Here is a 25,145-nt window from a genome sequence, read left to right as displayed (position 1 = left end):
AGGGAGTCACTCCACTTTACAACCGCCCTCACCACTTTAAAAACATCAGCCACTGAAAAGTGAATTTGACTGTGGATGTGATATGACCTGCATACCATGCATCCAAGCTGTAGCTGCAGTGAGAGCATAAAATAAATGATAAAACCATTGCTAATGGAGATGCAACAGAATCATCAAACAAGCTTGCCTTAATAAACATTAATGGTTTGATTTTAGGAGTATATTTGATATACACATGTACCTTTGGCTCAAAATGTGATTGAGACCAAAACTTCAGTTGTACAGTATTTCCATCAGCAAAAGACACTTCATAAATCAGGGCTATTTTCTGTTTTAGTAAGGCTGAGATAACTATTTATCTTGTTGACTTGATTACTGTGATGGCTTGTTTAACAATAGAGCCAAACAGAGCATATTTCACATTTCACCTCAAACTGCTGTTGCTGCTATTGTTGTTAGTCAATAACAGTTAAGGGCAAAAGCACCAAATCAAAGTATCTACCAATTATCAGTATAATACTAAAAGCAACCAGGAATGAACTGCACTGACACATCTTAAAAACATGTTTCAGCAAAAAGCATATCTCCAAAAGAGTTTTCATTTGTTTGACAACTGTGTTCTGTATTATTTAGTTACCTGGAGAGCAATGGCAGAACACCACAGTGGAAAAAAAGACACACTCATAGCTATGTCAGGAGACATAAATCAATCAGAAACTATGCCTGTATTCCTGCGATGAAGCCCAACCTGATTCAACACAAACATGTTTGTCCTGGTGTCATTCCTGCAACCAAACACTCGTTTCCTGAACTTGTTTTTCCTCACGCTGTGCTAGAGGAATGTGTGTAGAGACAGTATATATTAGCAGTTTTGAATGGGGAAATCGGTTATGCACCACTGACAGTGCAAGACATGCAGTCAGCAAAACTGGCAAATCTTTTAGTGAGTGTCATAAAATCTCCCAGACATACTTTCAGGGTCACATAGCCACAGAAATACTGTGTATGTATTTTTGGGACAACTCATGCAAGTAGAGGGGGGGGGGGGGGGGGGGGTTAGTGCCACTGTGGATTTGATGGATGCAAGACTTGTGTTTGTCACACAATCTAAATGTTTTTTTCAAACGTGTATTACTGCCATAAACCACACTTGTCCTGAAAGTAATCCTAGCCTTTCAAATAGCACTGAGTGATGCATGTGTAAAAGCTCCACTGGGAGGAAACAAGATGTTTTTCAGTGACGACACTGTTGTCTGGCAGACATGTGTAGTTGCAGGCACATCTCTACGCACAATGTTGAAAATCAATATGTGGTTTTATATTTTTGAGAAATTAGACTCCATCTTGAACTAATTCATAACATTTTGAACCAAAAAACTCTGGATGGAAATGTTGTTTGATCAAATAGTTGAATAAAATTGTTTGTTGGAGTCAGAGTGCAGAAGTGAGTGTGTGTTAGTCAACCTTAGAAATCACGGTGTGTATTTCCTCCTCATTCCTTAATGTTCCTTAATATGAAAAGCAAATATGATCCTCACTCCCTCTGATGCCTGTCTTAAAGACCTTTTGTGTTTACTGAGGAAACTACACTTGAGTTCACTAGTAGTGGAGAGTGGAGGTGGGTATAAGCTGTTTGACAGAAGCATGTAATATTTGGCAATTTACCTGTCAGTTGTCAGGGCTTTAGTAGACATCAGGAGCTTCCTGTATACATGCATGTGCCACTTTTCCACCAGAAACTGGATGACACTGTACTCAGAGGTTTAATCTTTTTGGCGCTGTTAGTTTCCATCAGCGTTTTCATATATAAATATACGTTTGCATGTCTTTAGATCCTCATATTGACACTAACACTGTATACTTAATGTGGGGAAAACGCATTTGAAATACGAGATTGTGTATCATCGATCAGTGAGGCTGTTATGGCTCAAATTACTGTGTGTAATGGCTGTGAATACCAACACTAAAGCTGCTAAATGGCAGTGTTACAGGGAATATCCAGTGTCAGACCAATGTCCAGACCCAGGACATTATTATAACACCATATGCTGACTTCTGTTTATGGCAAATTGTGTTAATATGCAATAGGTTTTTGCATGTGTGCAAAATTTTTACAGTGACTGATATGTATAACTGCTGCTATAAAATGCTGCGACTGCATATTCTGCTTTTGTGCGTGCACTCAGTTGTTTAGCCTTGAAACGACAGCATTATGCATCTTTCTCCTGAGGTCTATTGAGGAAGGTAAGAAAATGGTATCCTGTTTAGTGGAAATAAAGTAAAGAAGAGAAACAGGCTGTTAGTCACATGAATTGTGTTTACAGGTCACTGAAACTGTTTTCATAACAACTAATCAACATTTACCCATCAGCAAGGTTGTGTACAGAGAATTTGTCTTCAGCTCATATTAACTGATATGAATTGATATTATACAATTCACTTGACTTTAACTGTAAGTGATTTAAAAACATAATTATTTGCTTGGTTTTAGTATCATCTATGAAGTACTGAATGATCAAAATTCAAAGGAGCTGTAAACAACTCTCAGAGCATATCTATGATTCAGAGTGTGTGCTGGGATTGTCTGCACACAGTTCTCAACATAAAGGTGGTTGAGGGAACAGTTAGCAGCTAGTGGTGCTAACAGCACAAACGGTGCTGACAGAATGGTGGAGGGACCAGAGGGTGGGTGTTTGGCAGAAGCCTTTTGCAGCCTTGCGTTGTATGTTGACACATGGGTTTGGCGGTTAGTTTTAGGCTATAAAACTACAGTACCTGGTTAGGGTTAGGAAAACATTGTGGTTGATGTTAGTCGCATCTAGTGTTGGGGGTAACATGTTACAGTAATATATTGCGTTTTAGCAGTAATGAAGTAATATAACGTGTTACCAAGAGAATTTTGGGTAATATTATTACATTTACAAAGTCACATAATGTGTTACCGCCCACATCATTTTTCATTCATCCTCACCGCTCCACTTCCTAGTGCGTCACAAGAAAAAAACTTCTGAAGGTTGTTGTGTCTTGTCATGTCATGTCACTACAGACTGCATTATAGAAAGGTGTGGCTGGTGATTGGCACATCTGGGTCATACCGCACTGTGCGTTATCATGTTCAGTGTGTTCTACATAACAACACAGAAGGCATCCCATTCTGCTTTTGTGTCCCAAGACTGTGTGAGAGCAGGGGGCATAAGGAGCTAACCACATCTGACTGGGGTGATGTTATTACATGCATATGCATACATATGCATAACTCATTCTCTAGTGGTGCTGTAGCTGACCGGTACACCTGGAACCTGCATGTGGATCTTCAGCTTTGGTGTTTTAATATGCGCTGGTCATAGTAACTGACTTTCAAGTCAATCTGTTTGTTTTGCTAATCTCAATGTTTGTGAGAGAGAGTAATATTGTTAAGTAACTTATTACTTTCAAATAGTGCTGCACGATTAATCTAATCGCAATCGCAATCGTGATGTCAGGCTGTGCGATTACATAACTGCATAAAAGGCTGCGATTTCCGATTTAATGTAGGCTAAATGATAGGGATGCACCGAAATGAAAATTTGTGGCCGAAGCCAAATAATATTAAACTCTTGGCCGAATACCGAATATTGTTGTTTAGTTTTTCATTAGTTTTTGCAGATGAATCCCCTCCGGATTAGTGTTGTCAGGGTACCAATATTGGGACCCACTGTACGATACCAATGAAAATATCATGGTTCTGAGTAGTATCACGATACCACAACGAAAATGAGGCAGATGTGCCTTTTGTCATTTATAAAAAGATAAATCACTTTTCTATAATACATCAATGATATTTCAATGGAATAAATTACTTATTGACCTATTCATACTTCAAAAACAGCATCAATCAGTGATGAACATAGGGGGGATCAAAATAAAATAAATAAATAAAATAAGAATCAACCAGCCCCCCTCCTCCCCTGACAAGTCCCTTCATAAGTAAAGAACAGTCCCTAAAGTGCGCTGAGGTTTGTTGGCCGTGAACGGCTCGTTTCTCCTCTGACACATCACGTACGGCCTGTGTTCGGCTGGCTCGGCTGTTCAGGTACTTCTGGGCAGTCATGACGCCAAGAAGAGGATATTATTGGAGCCGACTTCTCCGTCACTGGTAAGCCGATGGCCGCCGTATTTGACAGGAATACATTAGTGTCTGTGTCTGCGACCCCCGTTCAACCCACAATCGGTGGGATTCGCCTTTCGTTTCTGCTGGTGGTTGAAATCTGTAGGCTGCTCGCACAGCATGCTGAATGATTTAAGCCTATTTTGCTCGCTCAAAACTATTTTTAGTCGCAAATGCGAGTGCCGTGACGGGCAGATCGCCACACTGCCGACATTTTAATCCGCCCGTCACGGCACGCCGTTTGATTGCGTTATCAAAACACAGCGCTTTTATTCGGCCTTGCTTTTAACTTATTCCGCCGAATACCATTTGTGTGTTTTTTTTCAATATTCTGCCGAATATATTCGGTTACTGAATATTCCGTGCATCCCTACTAAATAAATGTTAACGTGTGTGCCTGTGAACGTGACTGCCTCTCCTGTAGTGTGTGGAGTTTGTTGACATCACGCCCACAAGCTATCCTGGTGCGTGCAGCCAGCGTGCAGCAGTGACCAACACAGACGCTGAAGAAGAGCATGAGCACGACCATGAACAGGCTGAGTTGGTGGTGAAAAAAACGTCTGTTACATGGCGATACTTTGGATTCAGGTACGGCGACGTTGAACAGAAAGACGTGCTGTGTAAGTGTAAAAGTTAAAGTCGCCACGTCCCGCGACAACACGACGAATCTATATCAGCACTTGAGACGGGACATGGCGACTTTAACTTTTAAACTTTTACACAGTCACATTTACGTGACAACGCCTGAACCATCACAGGCTCGCTCCACTGTGTGTACAGTTTATGTTTATTTTATTTAAGAGGGAGCAGTGCACATTAATTAACATGATCACTTAAGTCACGTAAATGTGCCAAATTTAGGTATACAGGCTAATTTTCATCTGCAGATGTGCTGCGCTGCTGTGTGAGCAGCGTGTTTGACTGTGCTCAGTCTGTTGATGGTCATTGACACACTGTCTGTCCATAACAATAACTATGTCAGGTCAGTGCCCCCCTATTATAATGTAGGGGAAACACTGATTCAAGCAAAAAGACTCATGATACCATTTATTTATTATATTGTATTGTAATTATATTGTAATCACAATCGCACATTTTTATCAAATTGCGCAGCACTACTTTCAAATGACAGTAACTAGTAATGTGTAAAATATTGCATTTTGAGAGCAAGTTGCCCAACACTGGTCATGTCAGTTGATTCACGTGATGAAAAAAACCTCAGTGTTGAGTATTAGGTTCACATGGGACACGAACACCTGTCTCATGGGTCAAAGTCCTGTGCTTGCTGGACCCATCCACCTCTGCCTTCCACCCATCCTAAGCAGGCTTTCTTACTCTTTATACTATATCTGTTGCTCTGACCATGTAATATTGACGCAGGTGAGTTTACATTGGAGTTTGTGTGTGTCTCATACAGACGCTACAGGGTGTATTGTGCATACGTATCTGATGCAGGGGCCCAAGAACCGAGCAGTGTTTTTTAACACCCTGGGAGTGAGACCAGTTTGGCTTTTGTACCCCATAACCACTGTATGAGTGCAGTGCAGAGCAGTGGCAATTAGTTCCACACAAAGGGACTCACATGCACTAACATGCACGTGTGGCCAGACTGGCCGCCGAAACAAAGAAGAGAGAAGATCGGATGACAACACACACAGAGGGAGTGTGACTTCATTCTCTGATTAGTACACCATTGCTCCACTATATCTTTACATAGCAAACAGCTGTTTGCTGCTATATTAGTGCTCTGAATGTGTGTACACAACCTTGAAATCAACTGCCCGTCAATATTAGAAAACAATGGGGGGTGATTTTAGTGCCGCCCTCAAAGAGCATGCATTTGTTTACATGCATACTTTTCAGTTCTAGCTGTCGATGTGTCATCCAACTGCATTCTGCATTTTCAACAATGCTATATGGATCTAAGTCTTTGTATATAAAATACCTAATTGCTTGAGCTACTGCATTTAATTGGGAGAATTTATGGGCCAGTATCCACTCCCTTTCTTGCCAGCTTGCCTCAGGTTGACTGCTTATGCAGGTAACATTAACATCAGCCCTCAGTTATACTGTAGCATGATGCCTTTATCCCCCACAGTAACATGCATTTGGATATATCCAGTGTCAATACAAGCTATACATGAACACAGTAATAGTTTGTGGTTTTAATTTGAAATACTACTTGTTGTCAATTATTCAGCCCCTTAGAATAGCTTCAAGCTTCACTCAGGAATGCTGTTGATTGGAATTGTTCACATGAAAAAAAAAATAGAGAGCAAAAATAGAGGCACAAAAATAGTGCCGAAAGTCACTCAAAGAGACGTATTAAAGCACAATGTTTCAAGAATTTGTTTTAGAACATCCACAAATTGAACACTTTGAAACACCTGTCAGCGATTCAGAACTTCTGCCTCAGGGAATCAAACTCTCAGTCTCGAGCTGAGTTTCTGACATTAGAGGCATAGTGTTCAACATTGTACACCGGCAGCAGAGGCAGACTAGTGAAAGCAAGGAATAGTTTGAGCAACAAACAGCTTGATTTTTTAAAAAAGCAGCTTGTTGACACATGTACAGCCTCAACCTTAGGCATGTTTATCAACGGGAAAAAGTGAGTTGTCACGACACAATAAATTAGCATTTTTTTGCCGAATGTCATGTTCTCAACTTTAGCATAAAAAGCTGACACCCCAACCTATTGCAAACTGTAAACCGATCTCCACAGGTGAAGCAGGTACCGTAAAGAAGATTATTTTCAGGTGTTATGAACGAGTTATTAACTATGTTTCGAGTGATGCCTCTCTATATGATTGAGTTTCTCCAGCCCTGTGCATTCTGTGGGGAGCAGAGCATCATGGGGCCGCCTTGACAAGCTCATCCATCAGCACAGCATGTTCAAGTCCCCATCAAATGCCTGCACCACTCCATAAAGTGGAGGAGGAGAGGTGTCACTCCCTAAACAGGATATATGGTCTCTCACTGAGACACAAATTAGACAGTAAATACATTACAGTGGAAGTAGCCTCTTCTGCAGCAACATGTTTGTACTGCCGCTGTGCCAAAATCAACACTGCAGGGCTATTAGAGGAGGCTGCTCGCCTGCCAACAAGACATACACATTTGCATTAGATTACCTCAGCATTTCACTCACATCAGACTGTAGCATTAACATGGTGACAAACTTGATCTTTTTAAGGGGAGTATAGATAGATAGATACAATATAGATTAGTGATTCAATTCATGAAAATTTCATACTCAAAGTCAGTACACACCCACGGATTACAGGCTATTTTTAATTGTATTATTATCACCTTCACATTCAAACTGAATTAGTTTGGAGCATAATTATAATCACTTTCATTCTCAACTTACCATTATTCAAAGCATGTTATACTGGAGGCACAGGTGGAATCCAGGCCATCACAAATTTTGATTTGGCACGCGTAGGGCATGAGTCTGTGTTGTCCGTTCATTCTGGCCTATCTTGTTGGAATAGTCCTCTCACACATAGTACATAACTGCACAGTGCACACAAAACAGACAGAGCTGTCACACCGGCCAACACACTTAATTAACCCCCCCCCTTTTTCCTTCCCAGTTTGGTATGGCCAATTCCCAGCAGTGCTCATCTGTGCTCACTCCACTGTTGGCCTGGAGAGGGTGTAGACGGTCACATATTCTCTGATACGCATGGTGTCACCAACCAGTGAGCAGCAATAACGTGAGAAAGTTAATATGATCACCCCAGATTACTCTAGCTCATGACCAACAGGAAGGAGTCCATCTTTGAAACAACAAAGGCAGGATACCTCCTTGCTTTCCCAACAGTGAGCATGGCTGTGTTTGTTGTATTCACACGGCTAAACCAGACTGGATTGGGTCTGGGTTTCTGCAATGGTGTTAAGTGTTTGTTTTTTTTTCTCTGTGACACCTGTGCACCCCAACAGATTTTCATATCCTTGGTAGCAGACCATTAAGTAAGAAATCTAGCAATAAATTTCATGTAAAGTAAAAGATAGTAATATTGTAAAAGATATTTGGTGCTGAAGATTGATAATTGGAAAGGCGCATGGGAAAGGAGAGCATGGAGAAGTCTTATTTGCTATGACAAGCAGAACCCCGATTCTGCAAAATGTGTGAGGAAATTACTAGTTTCATGGGCAGCAAGAGGAATGTTGTTGTGGAGCTCGAGGATGAAAACTGAGGTGACTTGTCTTCTCTGTGTGATGTAACGGAGTATTTTAGTGCCCCGAATGCCTGAATGTGAAACTGGAAGGACACAAACCAGACATTCATGAATATGCATGCTGCAGTAAAAGGCAATTCGAACAAAACTGCATTCACTGGGAGAGCCAAACTGCAACAGGGAAAGTACAAATTTAGGACGAGGTTTACGAACCTTGATTCACATAAACAGAGTTTTGAAAGTTTTACAAATCCATTTGCAGTTGATGCGGAGAGTTTTCCAAAATACTGACACATATAGCTGAATTAATTACAGTGGAACAGCCCACTGAGGGCCAAGTTCGAATCTCTTGAGGCAAAAGAGTTTGCCCCTTTCATCTCAGACACAATGCCACAACTCCGCCTTGAGGCTGCCTGTGCGCCAGAGTATGTTTGGAAGCATTTATTTGTGTAAACAAATGCTCTCCGTGATGAGGTTCAACAATCATCTCGCAGGCCCACCTGACAGACAAGAAGAGGTATCTGTTTTTCAAAGGTGTCTGCTGTCTGACTACAATGTATTATTTCAGTAACAGCTTTCACATTTTTGCTGCTTTTGTTTTCAAATGAGTGATCACAGTCTCGTCTACGCAATCAAACCAGAGGGGCAGCTGCACAATGAGTAGTATCACACACAAACATAGTCAAAAATCACCACAAAAAGCAGCCAGTTTCATTGAATTGATACAGATAGGATAATACAGCGCAGCGAGAGAGGCTTTGTGTGGCTTAATTTGAAGAGAAAGATACCCAAATTAAACTAAATATTGACAGTATGAGGCTCCGACTGTCAGAATGTCTGAAATGATGGAAAGGTCAAAAACATGATTTGGGTGTACATGTTCGACAAAAGGTTAGTGACTGTGTCAGAATAGTTACTGGCTGCCAGTCTATAACAAAATAACTGGCCCGTTTGGAAATGTCACAAACAAGCTGAGATTGAAAATGTGCACTCTGTAAATCTGAAAAATATGGTACAGTGTATACACACATTCACACACATATTTATTTTTCATGAGATATTTTATACATTAAGTTCATGTCAGTATGTAGCAGTTTGAAAGTCATTTGTGGTGTGTTGTGACAATGCAAGTCGAGCCTGACAGAAATATTGTTAATATTCAAGATGACAGTATCTCAGCACTCAAAGCAGCCAGAAATAAAACATGCATATAGCTACAAGAAGACAATTAAAAACAAAACAAGCACACGTCAAGCACAGGAAAAATGAGCAGAATGCCTTTTTCATACCAACAACGGGTGAACAAACACCATGTATGAGTCATAAAACAAGTCTGAAAAAGAAAATGTCACTTCACTGGCCACATTACTTTAGCACATTCAGAAATTCATCAACATTCTTATATAATATAGTTATATATATTATATATTATATAATTATATTATATATTATATAATAAGTTCAAAACATAAAATATGATCTTAAAGTAAAAATGCACTAAAAAACTAAAAGCATACAATCTGAATACAGGAAATAATTTCTTATGACAATCTGTGTCATTCATTCATCTGGTCATTGATTTAAGCAAGTTACTGGTGGTGGGGCACAAATTAAATTTTATTACCACATGCATTAAAAGACTACTCCTCTGATTTCACACTGCACTCCTATAACAATGTCAGACTTGCGCCAAGCAGTTAAAAAAAAGCAGAGAGGCCCTCTATTGTATTTGTTCATGCTTCCTTCTTCCTCGTAAAAACATGGTTTCTGCATTACCCACAATTCAACTCAATCTCCACAGACTCAGTCTAAGTCTGGGATGAGGAGTAGGCGACAGCGGTCTGGTAAGCTCCCTCCCTTCTTACACCACACACCCATTTTTTTCTTTTTTGATTTTCAAAGTTGACTCAAATGATATCACTTGAGACAATTTATCAGACATCACACAGCTTTATACAACCGTTTTCACATAAGTAGTAGTACTTTCTACGAAAGCCCCGAGAAGCAATGTGAAATTTGTTTTTGCAAAGAATGTAGGCCTAAACCTAAATTTATCTCTTGTGTACAAGAAATTATCTCCTATGGAGGAGATAAACTTGTAGGCTTAATTAGACTGTTTTAGCCTGAGAAAATGCAGAATGAAGCTTACTGCACGATACAGAGCATTGACAGTTCAGCCAAATGCAGTATAAACAAAAGGTTTTAACCTTCTCAGTTAACTAACTACAAATGTCCACTGTACAACATAATGAAACTGTTCAGTGACGCTGGCAAGACTTTATCACATATGCGCAAAAACTGCCTGACTGCAACGTCAAGGTTCCCATGTGTATGCAAATGCACTGGATGGCGGAACGGGTGTGCTGGTTATCCGCTGCATGCTCCGCCGTCCGTCAACACCCACCGGCTGCATTTGTGGTGCGGAGCGGTGCAGCTCCGTTGGACAGCGGGAGTCACGAGGACCCACAAGATCTCGTGAATTCATGCATAATCGCGCGATATAACAAGATGTATATATAATATAGCCTACAGATCATATATGATTTTATGGTTTTGCATCTCCATGATTAACATCTCCTTGTCCATGGTGTCAACGGGGTGAAATGACGTCTGAAAACCTCTGACCTGTTGACTTCAGGCCTGCCTCCGTCGTTTTCAAGGTGTAGTGCAGGAAGATATAATCCACTGTGAACACTGTATTTTATTTTGAAAATTAACCGGATGTTTTATTTTGTTTCTGTGCACGACTTCCTGCCCCGCACGATCTGCTCTGTGCTGAATTGCTGCGTTGTGCTCCGGCGTCTGGCAAAAATCGAAATCCTGCGTATCTGTTGTGGAGGGCTCCAGAACGCTGCAGCTAGAATGGAGCCGGAACGCAGCACAGCCGCAGCCTGTGGAAGCACACACATTGACTAGAATTGAAACGTATCGGCTCCGCTGCCGTGCCGGAGCGCAGACGCAACCCACATGCATCCGGTGGAATTTGGAGGTTAAACAGTCTTGTTGCCGTGGTGACGAAGGATCTTCTGAAACGCTCTGTTCTGCAATGCAGTGAGATGAGCCAACTGCTGCAGCTGCTCCTCTGTTGCTCCAGGAGGCAGTGGAGAGGGTGTCTGCTATTGTCCATTACAGCTTTCAGTTTGTTCAATGTGCCCCTCTCCACCACAGTTCTTAGTGGGTCCAGTCTCCTGCCGAGCACTGAGCCAGCTTTTTTAACCAGCCTGTCAAAACACTTGGTGTTTTTGTTTGTCAAGCTGCTTCCCCAACACACTGCAGCTTCCTGTAGAGGGCGTCAGTGTTAGAGGACCAGTCCAGCTTCTCATCCAAGAGGACCCCCAGGTATTTGTGGGTGTGCACCACCTTAAAGGGCCAGTGTGTAATATTTGGCATGGTTTATTGTCAAGTTATTAAGTGTGTCTGTTACGAGTCAGAGTTTGGGATGGAGTGGAGTGTTACCGGAGTTTCTGGAGGGCTCAAATAAACGGGCCTTTTTCCTGAACGCTCCTCTGGTCTCCTGCTCGTGAGGGATTCATTACAATATCGTAACATGGTTTAGATTTCCAAATAAACATTCACCTCATCGCTAGATAGACCTACTCCTGAAAAACTCGTGCGCAAGGCTTTTTGTCCCTACGAGGCCACCGTCATTTACCCGACGGGAGGGGTGAGCGAGTGAGCCCTGCAATCTAGAATTTGACCACTGATGTCACTGTTTTCAACCCATTTTACACACTGGCCCTTTAATGTCCTCCCCCTGTATGGAGACTGGTTGATGGGGTGACCTCTTCCTTCTGAAATCCACCACCAATCCTTGGTTTTGGCTGTGTTCAGGTGGAGACGGCACTTACTGCACCGGTCCCTGCAGGCATCCACAAGGTCCCTGTATTCCCGTTCCTGATTGCTCCTGATACAAGCCACAATAGCTGTATCGTCAGAGTATTTTTGTATGTGGCAGGACTCTGAGTTGTACTTAGTCATTTGTATTGCACTCTTTGCACATCATTTTGCATGCCTGTCTCACTCTCAAAACAGCCTAATTAAGCCTAAAGCTGACCTCCTATAAGAAAATATCTCCAACGTGGGGGATGAACATCTCGTGGTAGGAGTTAATATCTCATACCTGGGAGATAAAATTAAGGTTTTGGCCCTCTAACACAAAAACAAACACAACAATGTTTTTTCACCTTGCCTCTCAGCTTGCATAACACATGTAAACACTCTGTGAATTTGGTGAAGTTTCCCTTTAAGTTTTGTAGACAGCAGAACTGGGTTTTCCCTTGTTTACCTGCTCCTATTTGGCAGTTTATGATTTCAAAAATAATTAAATCCACAGTCCTGATCTTCCAACATATTCTTACTCCATCCTCATCGCATATCGATGTTTGGTCATGGACTTTCCACGCTGACATATGACCTACGAGGTATCCTGGGTGTCTTAATTGTTGACACTCTGGAACGCCATGTCAATTTCCACCTGTAACATGCATTGTCTATTTTCAAAACACACTCCCATTTTACAGGAAATGTACAGTTTGCATACAGTCTCTTTCAAAATATATTGTACAACACCCTGAATTGACATTTTTTTCCTTCAACAATGGACGCACATGGTTATGTTTAGCCAGCACATGCATGTGGTTGGGTCTGGGTAAAAAGAACAGGGATTGGCTTTACAATCATTCAGGGCAAACACTGGCCTCCTAGGTGAAGTTCAGTGGTTGTCTGACCCATCCACGACCCCGCCCTACTCAGACTTTTGCCCCCTCAACTTTCATTGTTGTGTGGCCACATTTCCCTCTGATGCTGACAAGCTGCGTATCATGCCGAAGTAAAAAGACAGTTTTTTTCATTGGTGTCTGAAGCCAGAGGTCACTGACCAGGCACCAGTATTCAGCAACTTCGGAGTGAGACCAGGATGGATCTTCAGAGGCAAAGGCTTTATTTATACTGAGTTAAACCACAGTGATCCATTTCTGTATACTGTATTTCAGTTCACAACTTATTGTGTTCAGTTTTGAGAGAACATCACCATGTTGTAGATAACTAATGAGAGTGAGGATTTTAGTGATCATCCTTTTTTTTGTTTTAGGAGGACTTTGCTACTTGATCATAGCTTTGACAGGCCAGTAGGGAAAATCAGATATTAAAGTGACAAGTTGTGTGACAGTCTGATTGAAAAGAGAATAGACTGTAACTTCATTAGTGCCAGCCATCCGTCAATGTGAGCAAAGTTTTACAGACATCTTTATATGAGTACAGACATCATGGTCTTAGTTTGATGATTCATCAAACTTATATGCAGCTGGACTTTTTCATGTCCTTTTTCATGCACACTTGAATCTGTCTCATTGCAATATTTTGCCTGAAGTTCAGAAATAATATTATTCTATGTTTCATTACTTAGAGTTGAGAGGGACTGTGCTTTATGAGAAAGGGGCAAGGTCAGAATTGATATCGAATAGATGAAATATTGCATTGAAGACATCAATTAGTTTAGTTTGTTTTTCTCAAGTTCAAACCACTGTGATCATGTGTATTGGGATTAGCACTGTGCTAATGCATTGTAGACTTGTCCCCCCATATTGAGTTGTGAACATAATCACACCACACATATGTGTCAAAAGTGACATTTCTATTTGGCCTTCTTTATCCATTCTGTATGTAGATATTTTAAGTTCAGGTGATAAAATGCTAATGATAACATTATATTATATACTATTTCTGCCAATAGATTCCCTTAAATCCTACACACTAGACCTTTAATACATGACATTTACATTGAAAAGGTATTACTTTAGGAGCAAATTGTATATTTAGCATGAAAATGTTTTAGATGTGTTTGTGCCCTTTCGTGGTGAATATTAGCGGCAAATAAACACAGTATGGTTTAAGTCAGTATGTATATGGCATTTAAATGTCACATGCAAGTTTGGTGCCTTGCTCAAGGGCACCTTGACAGTGCCCAGGAGGCAAACTGGCACCTCTCCAGCTGCCAGTCCAGGCTCCATACCACAAACAAAGTCCCCAAGAACTGACCTTTTGCAATCCCCCATCAAACACTACACCTGTGTCCTGTTGTAGAATGGTTGGGTTTCATGTGTGGTCTGAGGACACAAGAATAACACACCAGCACAGTGGTTCTGTCACAACAACATTACATCAAGCCTGCAAATGTGTTCTGCTGTGCTCTCCATCCTGTTTTTACTATGTCATTTTGCACAGTTATTTGTTAGCAGCAGCCAAACATTTTTTCAGGTTATCTGGGCCCAGTATTTCAGAGGTAATCTGACTGGATTTTGGCTATTGGATTGGATCAGACTTTGAAAATAGTTTGGTTATAAGAAAAAAGGATTCTGAGATTGGATTAGATAACGTAATCCAGTTCTACAATATGTGTTCTTCAAAATGTTTTAGTAGGATTGGGATACTGTTGATCCAAAAAAATCTGGATTATCCTGATCCCAGCAGAAGGCTAAATTCAGGGTGATATCAGGAACAAAATGCAATAAAAATCTTTAAATTGGTCAAATATATAAATACATTTATTTTGCATATAATTTGTTTAACAGTAAAAATTAGATAGTAAATAAAAAGTAAATATGAAGCTAACTATAAGGCCTTTCAGTACAATAATGTTAAAAAAAGGACGTTGTCTCCATAAAACGATCCTCCATTTAGCTGTCAAAATCAATTGCAATGTGTTTGTTGGCAGGCTGCCTACATTGTTATATGTCAGCCCATTCTCATTTCGAAGTCATCAAATACTGTCACTTTGTCAGCGATTTCAGCGTCAGACACCTGACGCCAAAAGCCACCTTTCCTGGCGATATGTGCAAGACAGCACCTGTAGCAGCAGCATGTTATGTAGCTGGATAGCATCAGTTTGAAAAGGTGCTGGTAATATAAGGAGCAGGAAAGTCTGTATAGCATGGGTGGGAGGGTCCAACAAACCCCAGACTTTCACCTGGGAGGCCCGTGTTCGCTTCCCATAGAGCCAAACCATAATGTTTTTTTCTAAACCTAACCACATGCTTTTGTTGCCTAAACGTAACTTTGTCCTTTTGTTGGCGTCTTGCCGTTGGTAGCAGCGTCCCAGAGCGTCAACAGCAGATGCAGAAGGATACCTAGCTTGTATTATGTAGACATAGAGGCCGCTGACAAAGCATCAACATGGAAAGATTTGGGATGAGAAAGCATTGGATTTTTCATCTCATTTAGAGTACTGGTTATGTGGATTTGGTGATCTTGGAAAGTTTGTATCTGGATCAGGGTGATCCAATCCAATGTTGCTTTGAAAAACAGGCACAAAAGCAAGATGGATTAACTGATCCTGGACAGCAGAGCATGGGATTTTCAAATCTGGATCATTCTGATTCATATTAATTTTTTGAACAGCTGGGCCCAGATGTTTTGGTGAGCTTAAAAACAAATATTATAAGAGAAGACCACAAAAACTCTTAAATATAAAATAGTGGACAAGACAATCAAATTAGCAGATATTACAGATGCCGGACATTAGTAGTCCAAATGAGAAAGTTAATGCTCATGTGTGAAGTTGGCCATAGAGGACTTGTCAAGTGTGAGTGTAACAAGCCAAAACATGAACAGAGCATGTTCTGTTGGCTGTTATGGCTGATACACATCAGCTCACTTGTTTCAAGACATAAAGAGCCCACCTGTTACTTATGATTAGAGCATCTGATGTGAAGACACTGAGACAATGAGACAATGAGAAGCAAAAGGATGATTAGAAGACCCAAAGAAAGAAAAATGTACAGAAATACATGGTTATCAAAGGCATAAACATGTTAGTGATATAATAACAGTTCAAATATTGCAACACACGGGACACGTGGTTTAGGTTGTGATTTTGTTCTTTTTATTTTCCTTTGTATGTGCTATTGATTTTTTTTCTCTTTGAGCATCTGTGTTGTTGTAGTTTTCTTTCTTTTTTTTTGCAGTGAGGTCAGTCCCATTGAGACCTGTTACCACTTCCTTTTGTAGATTTTATATATAGATATTTTTAAAGTTGAAGGCAAAAGCACTATGTTATCCAGTGAAACAGTGTTCAGCAGTACTATCTATAACAGGATCAAAGCTTTAGTCATTTCCTTGCCGATTTTCAAGAGTGTGCCAGCTAAATTTACACACTACGTTAAGTCAGATGTCCTTTTTAAAAAATCAAAATGTATACATGCATTCTAAAATATAGTTTCTGCAAAGCATAATTTGCTTTTCTATTTGCCACTCAACCATTTAAAAATAAATAAATTCTTGGAATATTTCTGCTCTTATGATCATCATGTACTTTGCGTTGATCAGAACAATTTTCCACCTTTATAATACAATTTTATCTTGGGACTTTGACGTTAGTAATTTGTTTGAGGCACAGCTATAATTTTCTTAACTACTCTCACAGAACCATGAGAGGCTGTTTGTTACAATGCTGGAAGACACAGACAGATGATATGCAACCTGCTCTGCCTCCTCTGTTCTTTCACTGCATCCCCTCTGGCTACTCCAACAACACGCCAACACGCAAGAATGGAAAAGGGCCATTTTAACTTTAGCCCTCTGACAGAGTCACAAACCTCGAGGTAGAACATTTCATTATGAAGCTACAAACATCATATTTCTCCTTCAAACTACATGTAAAAATATGAAATAAATAAAGAAAACAAGACAAACACTGTGCATGCAAAACCAGGAAATGCTGCTGTGCAATGTATTAAATCAGCTTCAGTATAAATATTATTTGAATATAGTATGTGGGTATTTTGCTACACCTAAAAATGTCAGCTTTGCACAAAATTTTAATTTGTTGTAATGCATTATTATCTCCCTTTCCCAGGATAAATGGAGCATCTTTTTCTCAGTCATGTCCTCTATTTTATTGTGATCACAGTTATTTGGCATGAATACATCTTCCTTAACATTTTAGTGGATATTTCTGTACTATTCACTGCTGCCTTTTCAGAAAACAGCTATTCACTCCTGATATGAATCTCATTTTGGCAGAGAGGCAGCACAGCTTTGCATGATTGGCTGTATTGCTGTCCTCTCACACTCCCACAGACATGCATTTGATTTGTCACCAGCATCCAAAGTCTTATCTAAACACTGCAAAGAATCTCTGAGTAAATGTTCCCCATTGGCACACTTCAGCAGCACAGAAACCAGCTATTCTGCAAAAGGATCTTCTAAGTACCTTTTTTTAATACATACGACAGGAGATTAGAATGCAATGCAAAATTAAAAGAATAAATGATGTGAAGATGACTTGGCACATAAAAACATGCAGGCCATGGTACATTATTACCATATGATAAGAGGACTGTAGGAAGTTTTCATTCAATCCTTTCTCGTGAGAGGAGAATGAAAGAAAACAGGCCAAACTTAAGTAATTGGCTTCAGAAGTTGCAGCTTTCTCGTCCTCCATTTCTAGCCTGAGAGGGGGAAACCTGCCATGCTTGTCAAATCTTCTTGACTGTTACTGTGATGGCCAAAGAGAGCAAAAATGGCCTCCATCTCGGAAGAGTAAGGAGGGGAAATACAGGTTTAGTCATGTGTGAAAGAGCGCCTCGTTACGAAAGTGAAATATGTCATATCGGCAGCTCCCAAATTGACATTTTTTAAAATCAATTTTTCAATTCACTACACTGTTAAACAATTGTGAACTTTCTAAATCACTAATTATGGCAACAAAGAAGAGCTGGACATCAGACTATGCATCTGTGCACCCATTCTCAAACTCTCCATCACAGGTAATGTAATATAACAGCCTGTCAGGCAATAACAGTTTTAATATTTGCAATATTGGCTGTCCTCCACACCTGCCATTGCTCTTGATAATAATCTACTGTCACATATGGCATGCACGTAACAAGATGTGATTTATGGTCTGACAACTGTACATTCAGTGTTTATGCTGGTTTGAGAAACAAATGCTTATAACCTCTGCAGAAAGAATACCCGTTAGTAGGCTCCAGTCATTTTTTTCTACTTATGAGGGGATTTAAATAAGAAAATAATAAGCAGCAACAAAAATTCCTTTCAGGCGAAGAGCTACGGTAGTTAGTTTTAAGGACTCAAAAGTTCTGAAACATTTAGTTTAGCCTATATCAATACAATATACATACTGTAGCATACTGTGCATACATGTGTTTGAAGGTGAAACAGCAGTAATTTCACTAATTGAATTTCAGGGAACATTTTGCTGGTGTGGATTCTTATGTCCTGGCATGTTTAATACACTAAACAACAGAAGTGCTTTTTCTATTCTAGTTGTTGAACCGGTAAAGAGGCTTGGAGGCTCACTCATGCATCTGATGACTCTTGATCAGAGGTGGGACCAAGTCACAAGTAAGTTTCAAGTCTCTGCACTCAAGTCCCAAGTCATGTACTAAGTCCTAAACTTAAAGAGCTTCAAATCCTAAGCAAGTCATAATGCGCTTTTCACTAAGTGTAATGCCATTTAAATAACAGACTTATAATATCTTAATTTTACATATTTCTTTGACCAACTTTGTTGTTGTCACATCTACTTCTGTAATTTTTCACCCGCAAGCGTTGCATGCTGCATTTCATATTTTTGTTGACCATCACAAAGTTTTTGTGCGCACATGAAATTAACTTTGGTAGCATTTTTTCCACATGGCACTCAATAACATATAAGTTAGTTCCTCTTAGTTCTTTGTCACAGCTTGACTGGATGCTATCAGACTGGTTCAAACAAAATGTATCTATGGAATAAAGTGTCAACTTCCTGGGAATTAATAGTGTAAATGTTAGTTTGGATCAGGGAATGAAGTGAAATGACTCAGCTAGCCACCAACGTTGTTGGACAAATTTGGTTGGATTTAGGTTGAGACATTGAGAGTGACCAAAGTCTGATGTCAGGAAACAGATAACATTAATATTTTGTTGGTTTTTACCTGTGCTGTTAGGTAACCTAAATCCAACGTCTTCAGAATGCCTCATACATCATCCTGGTGACGAATAACGACATTTAGTCATGAGGCATAGTAACAACAAACCCAAGGTCTGCAAAATGTCACAGTATTAATGCCACACAACATGAAATAATAACATCTTAAGACATTTAAAATATCGTCATTCCAGTTTTTCATTCCAACCAAAATTTAATGTCTTTCCTACTTAAGAGTCAAACATCTTTCTGACATTATTTTGACGTCCAGAGTTAAAGTCCAAGTTGAGTTGCAAACCTTTTTTGATTTTGTCAAATTGAGTCTTATATCATCAATTTTGTTACTCAAGTCTGACTCAAGTCATTTCACTCGAGTCCACACCACTGCTATTGTCTGAGAATCAAATTCCTCAGTTATTTATTTTGAGAAAAACACTAAAATCAAATAAAGAGTCAACTTGAGTAGAACTTGCTTCACACTTTAACAAAAAGGAATAAATTAAACACAATTCCAGTGTTTAGAGATCAAGGCTGACACTCATCTTTTTTTTTTAACAAATACTGTATCTTTTTTGAAGTTGTGTCTACTGCACACTGTTATCTCAGTGTAGAAATGTTTTTTTTTCCTCTTACTTGCTATGCACAGAGCATGTGTTTGCATTTAAGGACATTTTGCTCATTTCACTAACTTTCAGACTGGATAAGAAGACAAGTGAATCCAAACAGCGAGCTGTAATCCCAGTAAACAATAGCAGGTATTGTGGTGAAATCTCTTTAACTAAACTCACATTTCATCACTGTTTTAAGATTTCCTTAAATACTGTGTAATGAGTTATCGTCATTGGACTGCACTGTTGCCAAGCACACACAACTTCAAAATTCTGGTCTGCATTTCCAGAGATTTTTGTAATCAACTGAGTCCTGATTTCCCAAAACTGATTAGCTGCTGCCATTCAGCATTTGGCAAGCAGCGTCCCCAACTGTTCAACTTTCATTGCTGTGGCTCATATTGCCTTTTTTTGTGAGTTTTGTCTTCAATCATACCATACTGACTCCAAATTTTTTTTTTAAGAAAGTTCTAACACACTAATATATCCTTGGTGAGATAGGCAGTACAGATACATAAGCAGGAACTTAAGTCCGGCTCATTAAGCAGCACAGAATCAAGCCATCTTCAGTGTTCAATAAATCCTTCGGGAGGAAATGTGAAGTTACATTCTGCACTTGGCAGCCAGACACACTGCATCACTTTCCTGAGATACTTGCTGCTGCTCAGTAGGAGATAAACAGCCAGGCTAGAGGACGTGAGCAGGTGCTGCAGCCTAACATTACATCCTGACTCCTCTAGCCACAGACACCCCCTACCATGCCCCCTACACCCCCACAGCATGAAGTACAAACTTCAAGAGATTGATGTCATCTCCCGAATAAACAACTAAAAGTAAAAGCCTCAGAGAAGAATATATATTGCTTCTGAGACTTGGTCAGACATGTGCATGTATATACAGTAGCATTAAAGATATGACAAAAAAAGTCAACTTGGAACACTGTCTCTGATTTATGAGCCCAATATTAAATATCGTGTGTGCTTTTAGAGGATGCATCTGTGCAACAGTGGGGTTGCATTTATGGTAGCAGCTTGCTTGATATCAGAAAGAATTGTCAGCTCATTAAATTCCATTTCCATCTTTAGCCTGTCATTGCATCCACTCAAACCAATATCCATGGGGGAGGGGGATTCAATTTTCCCTTATCAATCACTAGAGACCAACAAATCTGTCTGAATCTAATGTAATTTTAAGTCCACATTGATGTGTAGCCATGCCAACATACTGGTTTTTCAGGGGCTTTAAGAGTGGTGCAGAGTGAAGTAATGAATAAAAATAGTGTCAGGTATGTCAGGTGGTATTTAAATATGTTTGCATTGTTGATATTCCACCTTACTGGTTTGCACTGCTTGACAAATAACAGTGGCCTCACTCCGCTCACGGATGCTGATTGGCTAATCGTTAGTCCCCCTGTGATGCTCATTGAATTGTTAATTCTAACTGAGAGACTGCTGTTTCATGTCACAATACCAGACAGATTAGTCATCTCAAAGGAGTGGTCGGATTCCACTGTCTGGACCCAGGCAAAGTGGCAGCACCTCTTTTCACAAAACTGGGCTGTCATTGCAGCAGAAAGTGGTAAATACTTTTGAAGTTGGTGACCCAGAGAAAACATAAAAATTGTTGTGGCATTTGCTATTGCTCAAGAGGTAGAAAACCTACAACTACCAGAATGCAAAGACCAGACCAATAAGGGCTCCTGCTGTTGGCTGAATTAATGCAGACTTGTACATTTTGACACAGAAAGCAATATGGCAGCCAGCTGGTAACAAAGAATGTCATTTTACGGTTCAACAGTAAGCTTAAATATGTTTCTAAAAAAACATTTTAGGCGAGAAATAGCAATTCAGTAACAGAACATTGGTTTATATTTGATCAGCACTGAAGAGTTTTACTCTATGATCTCAGTTTTTCAACATCTGTTCTGTCAATATAGGAAACAGTATAGTGCCAGTTCTCTTCAAATTTCTGGTATTACAGCCAAACAGTGCACTAAAATATGTGTCCAAAAACATTTTAGGTAAAAAGTAGACAACGCGGAAACAGAAACTTGGTTTATATATGGTCAGCATGAATAGTTTTACTGTTTGATCGGAGTTCGGTCTGTGTTTTAGCGAAAGTACCCCTGCTACAATTGGAGGTGGCGCTCAATGTGGGAGTTTAAAACACCTCTGTCTACACTGAGTGCCACCCCTCCTGTTTTTGATGACTCAGTGGCTCTGCGTGAAGCTCTACACTATAAACACTGCAGCCCTGAAAATATATTATACCAGTATATTTGGAATATAATCATAATCTGTAGTAAATCATTGCCTGCATTTAAAGAAATAAGAATACAATTGCAAATTGACCTCTTGGTTCTCTTGTGGAAGAGTGGAGCACAGTGTAGGTCAGCTGGAGGCTGCTTCGAGACTATGGGATAGAGCCAGACGGCCGAGAGTCAAGCCAGGGCTTGTGGTGCATGCTGGAGGTTTTTCCAGGGCTAGAGAGGCACCCACAGCGGGTGAGAGGAGAGCCAAGGCCTGCAGAGCATGTCGGAGGCTCCACATCGACAGGTGTGTAGACTCCTGCACTCCCTGGTGCACTCACTGGTTCTCCAGCGTACTCTGCGGACCCTGGATCTCCTCTCACATTCAGCAAACCTCTCTGACCTAGGCTGTGCTCTGCTTCTCTCAGAGGGATGGCAGGAGGATGGCGGGATGACAGCAGGACTACGGCAGGAGGTCGGCAGAGGTCATGCCCATGGCTCTCTATAGGCTTTCCTCCAGTGTACACATACCCCTGGATGTGGACTTTTGTCGATTTTCGTAGGGTCAGACTTGGCAAGAAAAGAAGTGGGGTCCATAATAATGCGTAAATTCATAAAATTCAGTACTCTGTATTGCCATTTTCGAAGCTACTGTAGTCATATTCCACTGAGACGGGTCATAGTATTTAGCTGGGAGGAGAGCGGACAGCAGCTTTGGAGACAGACCGTCAGTTAGCAGCTGTAGCAAGTCAAATTCAGACAGCGAAACCACAACTCCCTACCGGAACTGCAAGCTTCTATTGCTGTCATTACACAGCTTCTATTGCTGTCAGTACACAGATGGTCACCAGCCTGCTGTGATGCCTGCCACTGGGTTAGTAGGTTAGCTCTGGTTGAATTTGAGTTGCTACAACGATTTGGTCTCCCCCTCTTTTGAGGTGCTGGCCACTCCCCTCACAGCAAAAGTAGTGTCATGGGCCATGAGTGAAGCCGAGAGTAACCAGAGGGTAGCAGCTAGCTGGCTAACTAGCAGCTAATGCAGTTGGATTTGTTAGCTCAGGGCTCAATGTTTGACTCCACCCACGTTGGGCCCAGCCCAGGATTGCACTCTGCCTTGGGGGGCTTCTCTTTTAGAGAAAGACAGTGAGGGGTGGGTCTCTCTCGATCCACTTCCATACTCTTTGATTCGGTGGTGCCAGGTGCACAAAATGTGGAAGCACAATCTGTAGTTCCAGCAACAGTTCGGGTCCCATTAGTCCGAATGTCCGCGGTGCTGAACAGCTCGCGGCGGGCGTATGGTGCGCCGCAACCGGCTTGAGGCGGAGCAGGCTCACGGCTTATGTGTTTGTCACTTTCTTTTTCATTTTAACCCACACCATGATCTTTTCCTGACCCTAACCAAGTGTTTTTTGTGCCTAAACCTAACCAGACCTTAACCACAGGGCATCATGATTTATTTCGGAACGGACTTCGGAACAATGAGTTTAATATGGTCGGAACAATGGGATGTCGAACCAATGGGCTGTCGGACCAATGGGCAGTTCCCCAACAGTCCTGGAGCTGGCAAAATCCGCCGGATAAGCAAAAAGCATCATCCAGTGTATTTGAGCTGGTAGGTGAGCAGGGGGATCTCAGCATTGGTAAGGTGGAGGGAAGTTTACTATAGGTCATTTACATATTGTTACGATGCAAACCTGGTTGAAAATCAGCAAAGTATTCCTTTTAGGAAGACTACACATTCTTTTTGTAATACACCAATATAAGTAGAATCATTAACTTTCATCAAGTCTAGTTGTATTTGTATGGTTATACTTTTGCAGTAGCATATTTTTTTCATAAGTACATGGTATATGAAAAGTTAAGCCTATAAGAAATGTAAATGTCATTTGGCACTGTTTCTTCATACTCTGCAGAACTAAAACTATTGCAGATTTTACTCGAGCAACATTAATGAGAGAACTATTATAAATAACCCCAATGCTGAGTCCTCTCAAGACATGTTTACAATTACAGAATTTCACATTTATTGAAAGAAAAATGCATCTTACATTCACACTGTTGTTGTGCAGGCTGTGCAAGAGGGAAAAACTATGGAGAAGATAAAATGTGATGCTACAGCTTCCCTCATTGAACAGATTTGCGTCCCATATGTCTAGGGCAACAAAAGAGAGGCTCCTGAGAGGCAACCAGAACCTCCAGGAGTGATACAGGAAACAGATGAGATGTTGAGATCTTAAACATCAGAAGGAATAGGCTCTATTCCAAAAAAAAAGGAAGAAAAAAAGAGCTTTAGAGTTGCAGGGAAGAAGTAAACAAGCCAGAAAAAACTATTGGCTGGGAACCGAGGTGAGAGGTGTGTAGAGGGAGCAGATAGAATGCTTAAAGCCTAAGGAGAAAGACAGTGATATTCAATTACTGATTTTCTAATTTACTAAAGATGTGAATGCAGGGGATGGAAGAGGAAGTGAGTTTATTTAGTTGGGAGCGGAAAGAAAAGGGATAGAGTGAGACCTTTATTTGACGAGTACCACACACGCACGAGGTGAGGGGAAGAATGAGAGACTTTTAATTAGACAAGATCGACAGTGAGAGGTTGTGAAGTCTAATTAGGTGTGTTTGAAAAAACGGTTTTGAAAGTGAGATCGCTCAACTGAATGAGAGACTTCATTATAGCTGAAAGAAAGCGAGAGATGGACTATGTATTTTTTTAAACACTATGGACGACATTTTAGATAACAAGCACTTAGTTCTTTTGTCTGTTTCATTAGCGAATGAATTTCCTGTCAATTTAATTTCCATGATACATAGAGCCCTAATTTTGTACCAGTGCAGATCAAGCCCAGTGACCTTGTAAAGTGACAGTCTCGTTGGGCACAAGCAGGTATTTTCCTGCCTGCACCCATTTGGTAATTTCACGGCTCTCAGTGACATCAGCTGTAACAAAATGTGTGGGGGAGAACACTAAAGAGAAATGACAATAAAAAGCATGCAATTTGGCATTGAGTATTATGCTGCCCACTGCTTTTAAATG

This window comes from Epinephelus lanceolatus, chromosome 11, assembly GCF_041903045.1.
Source record: "Epinephelus lanceolatus isolate andai-2023 chromosome 11, ASM4190304v1, whole genome shotgun sequence".
Taxonomy (NCBI): domain Eukaryota; kingdom Metazoa; phylum Chordata; class Actinopteri; order Perciformes; family Serranidae; genus Epinephelus; species Epinephelus lanceolatus.
The sequence above is the reverse complement of the archived record's forward strand: the minus strand, read 5'-3'. Positions refer to the sequence as shown.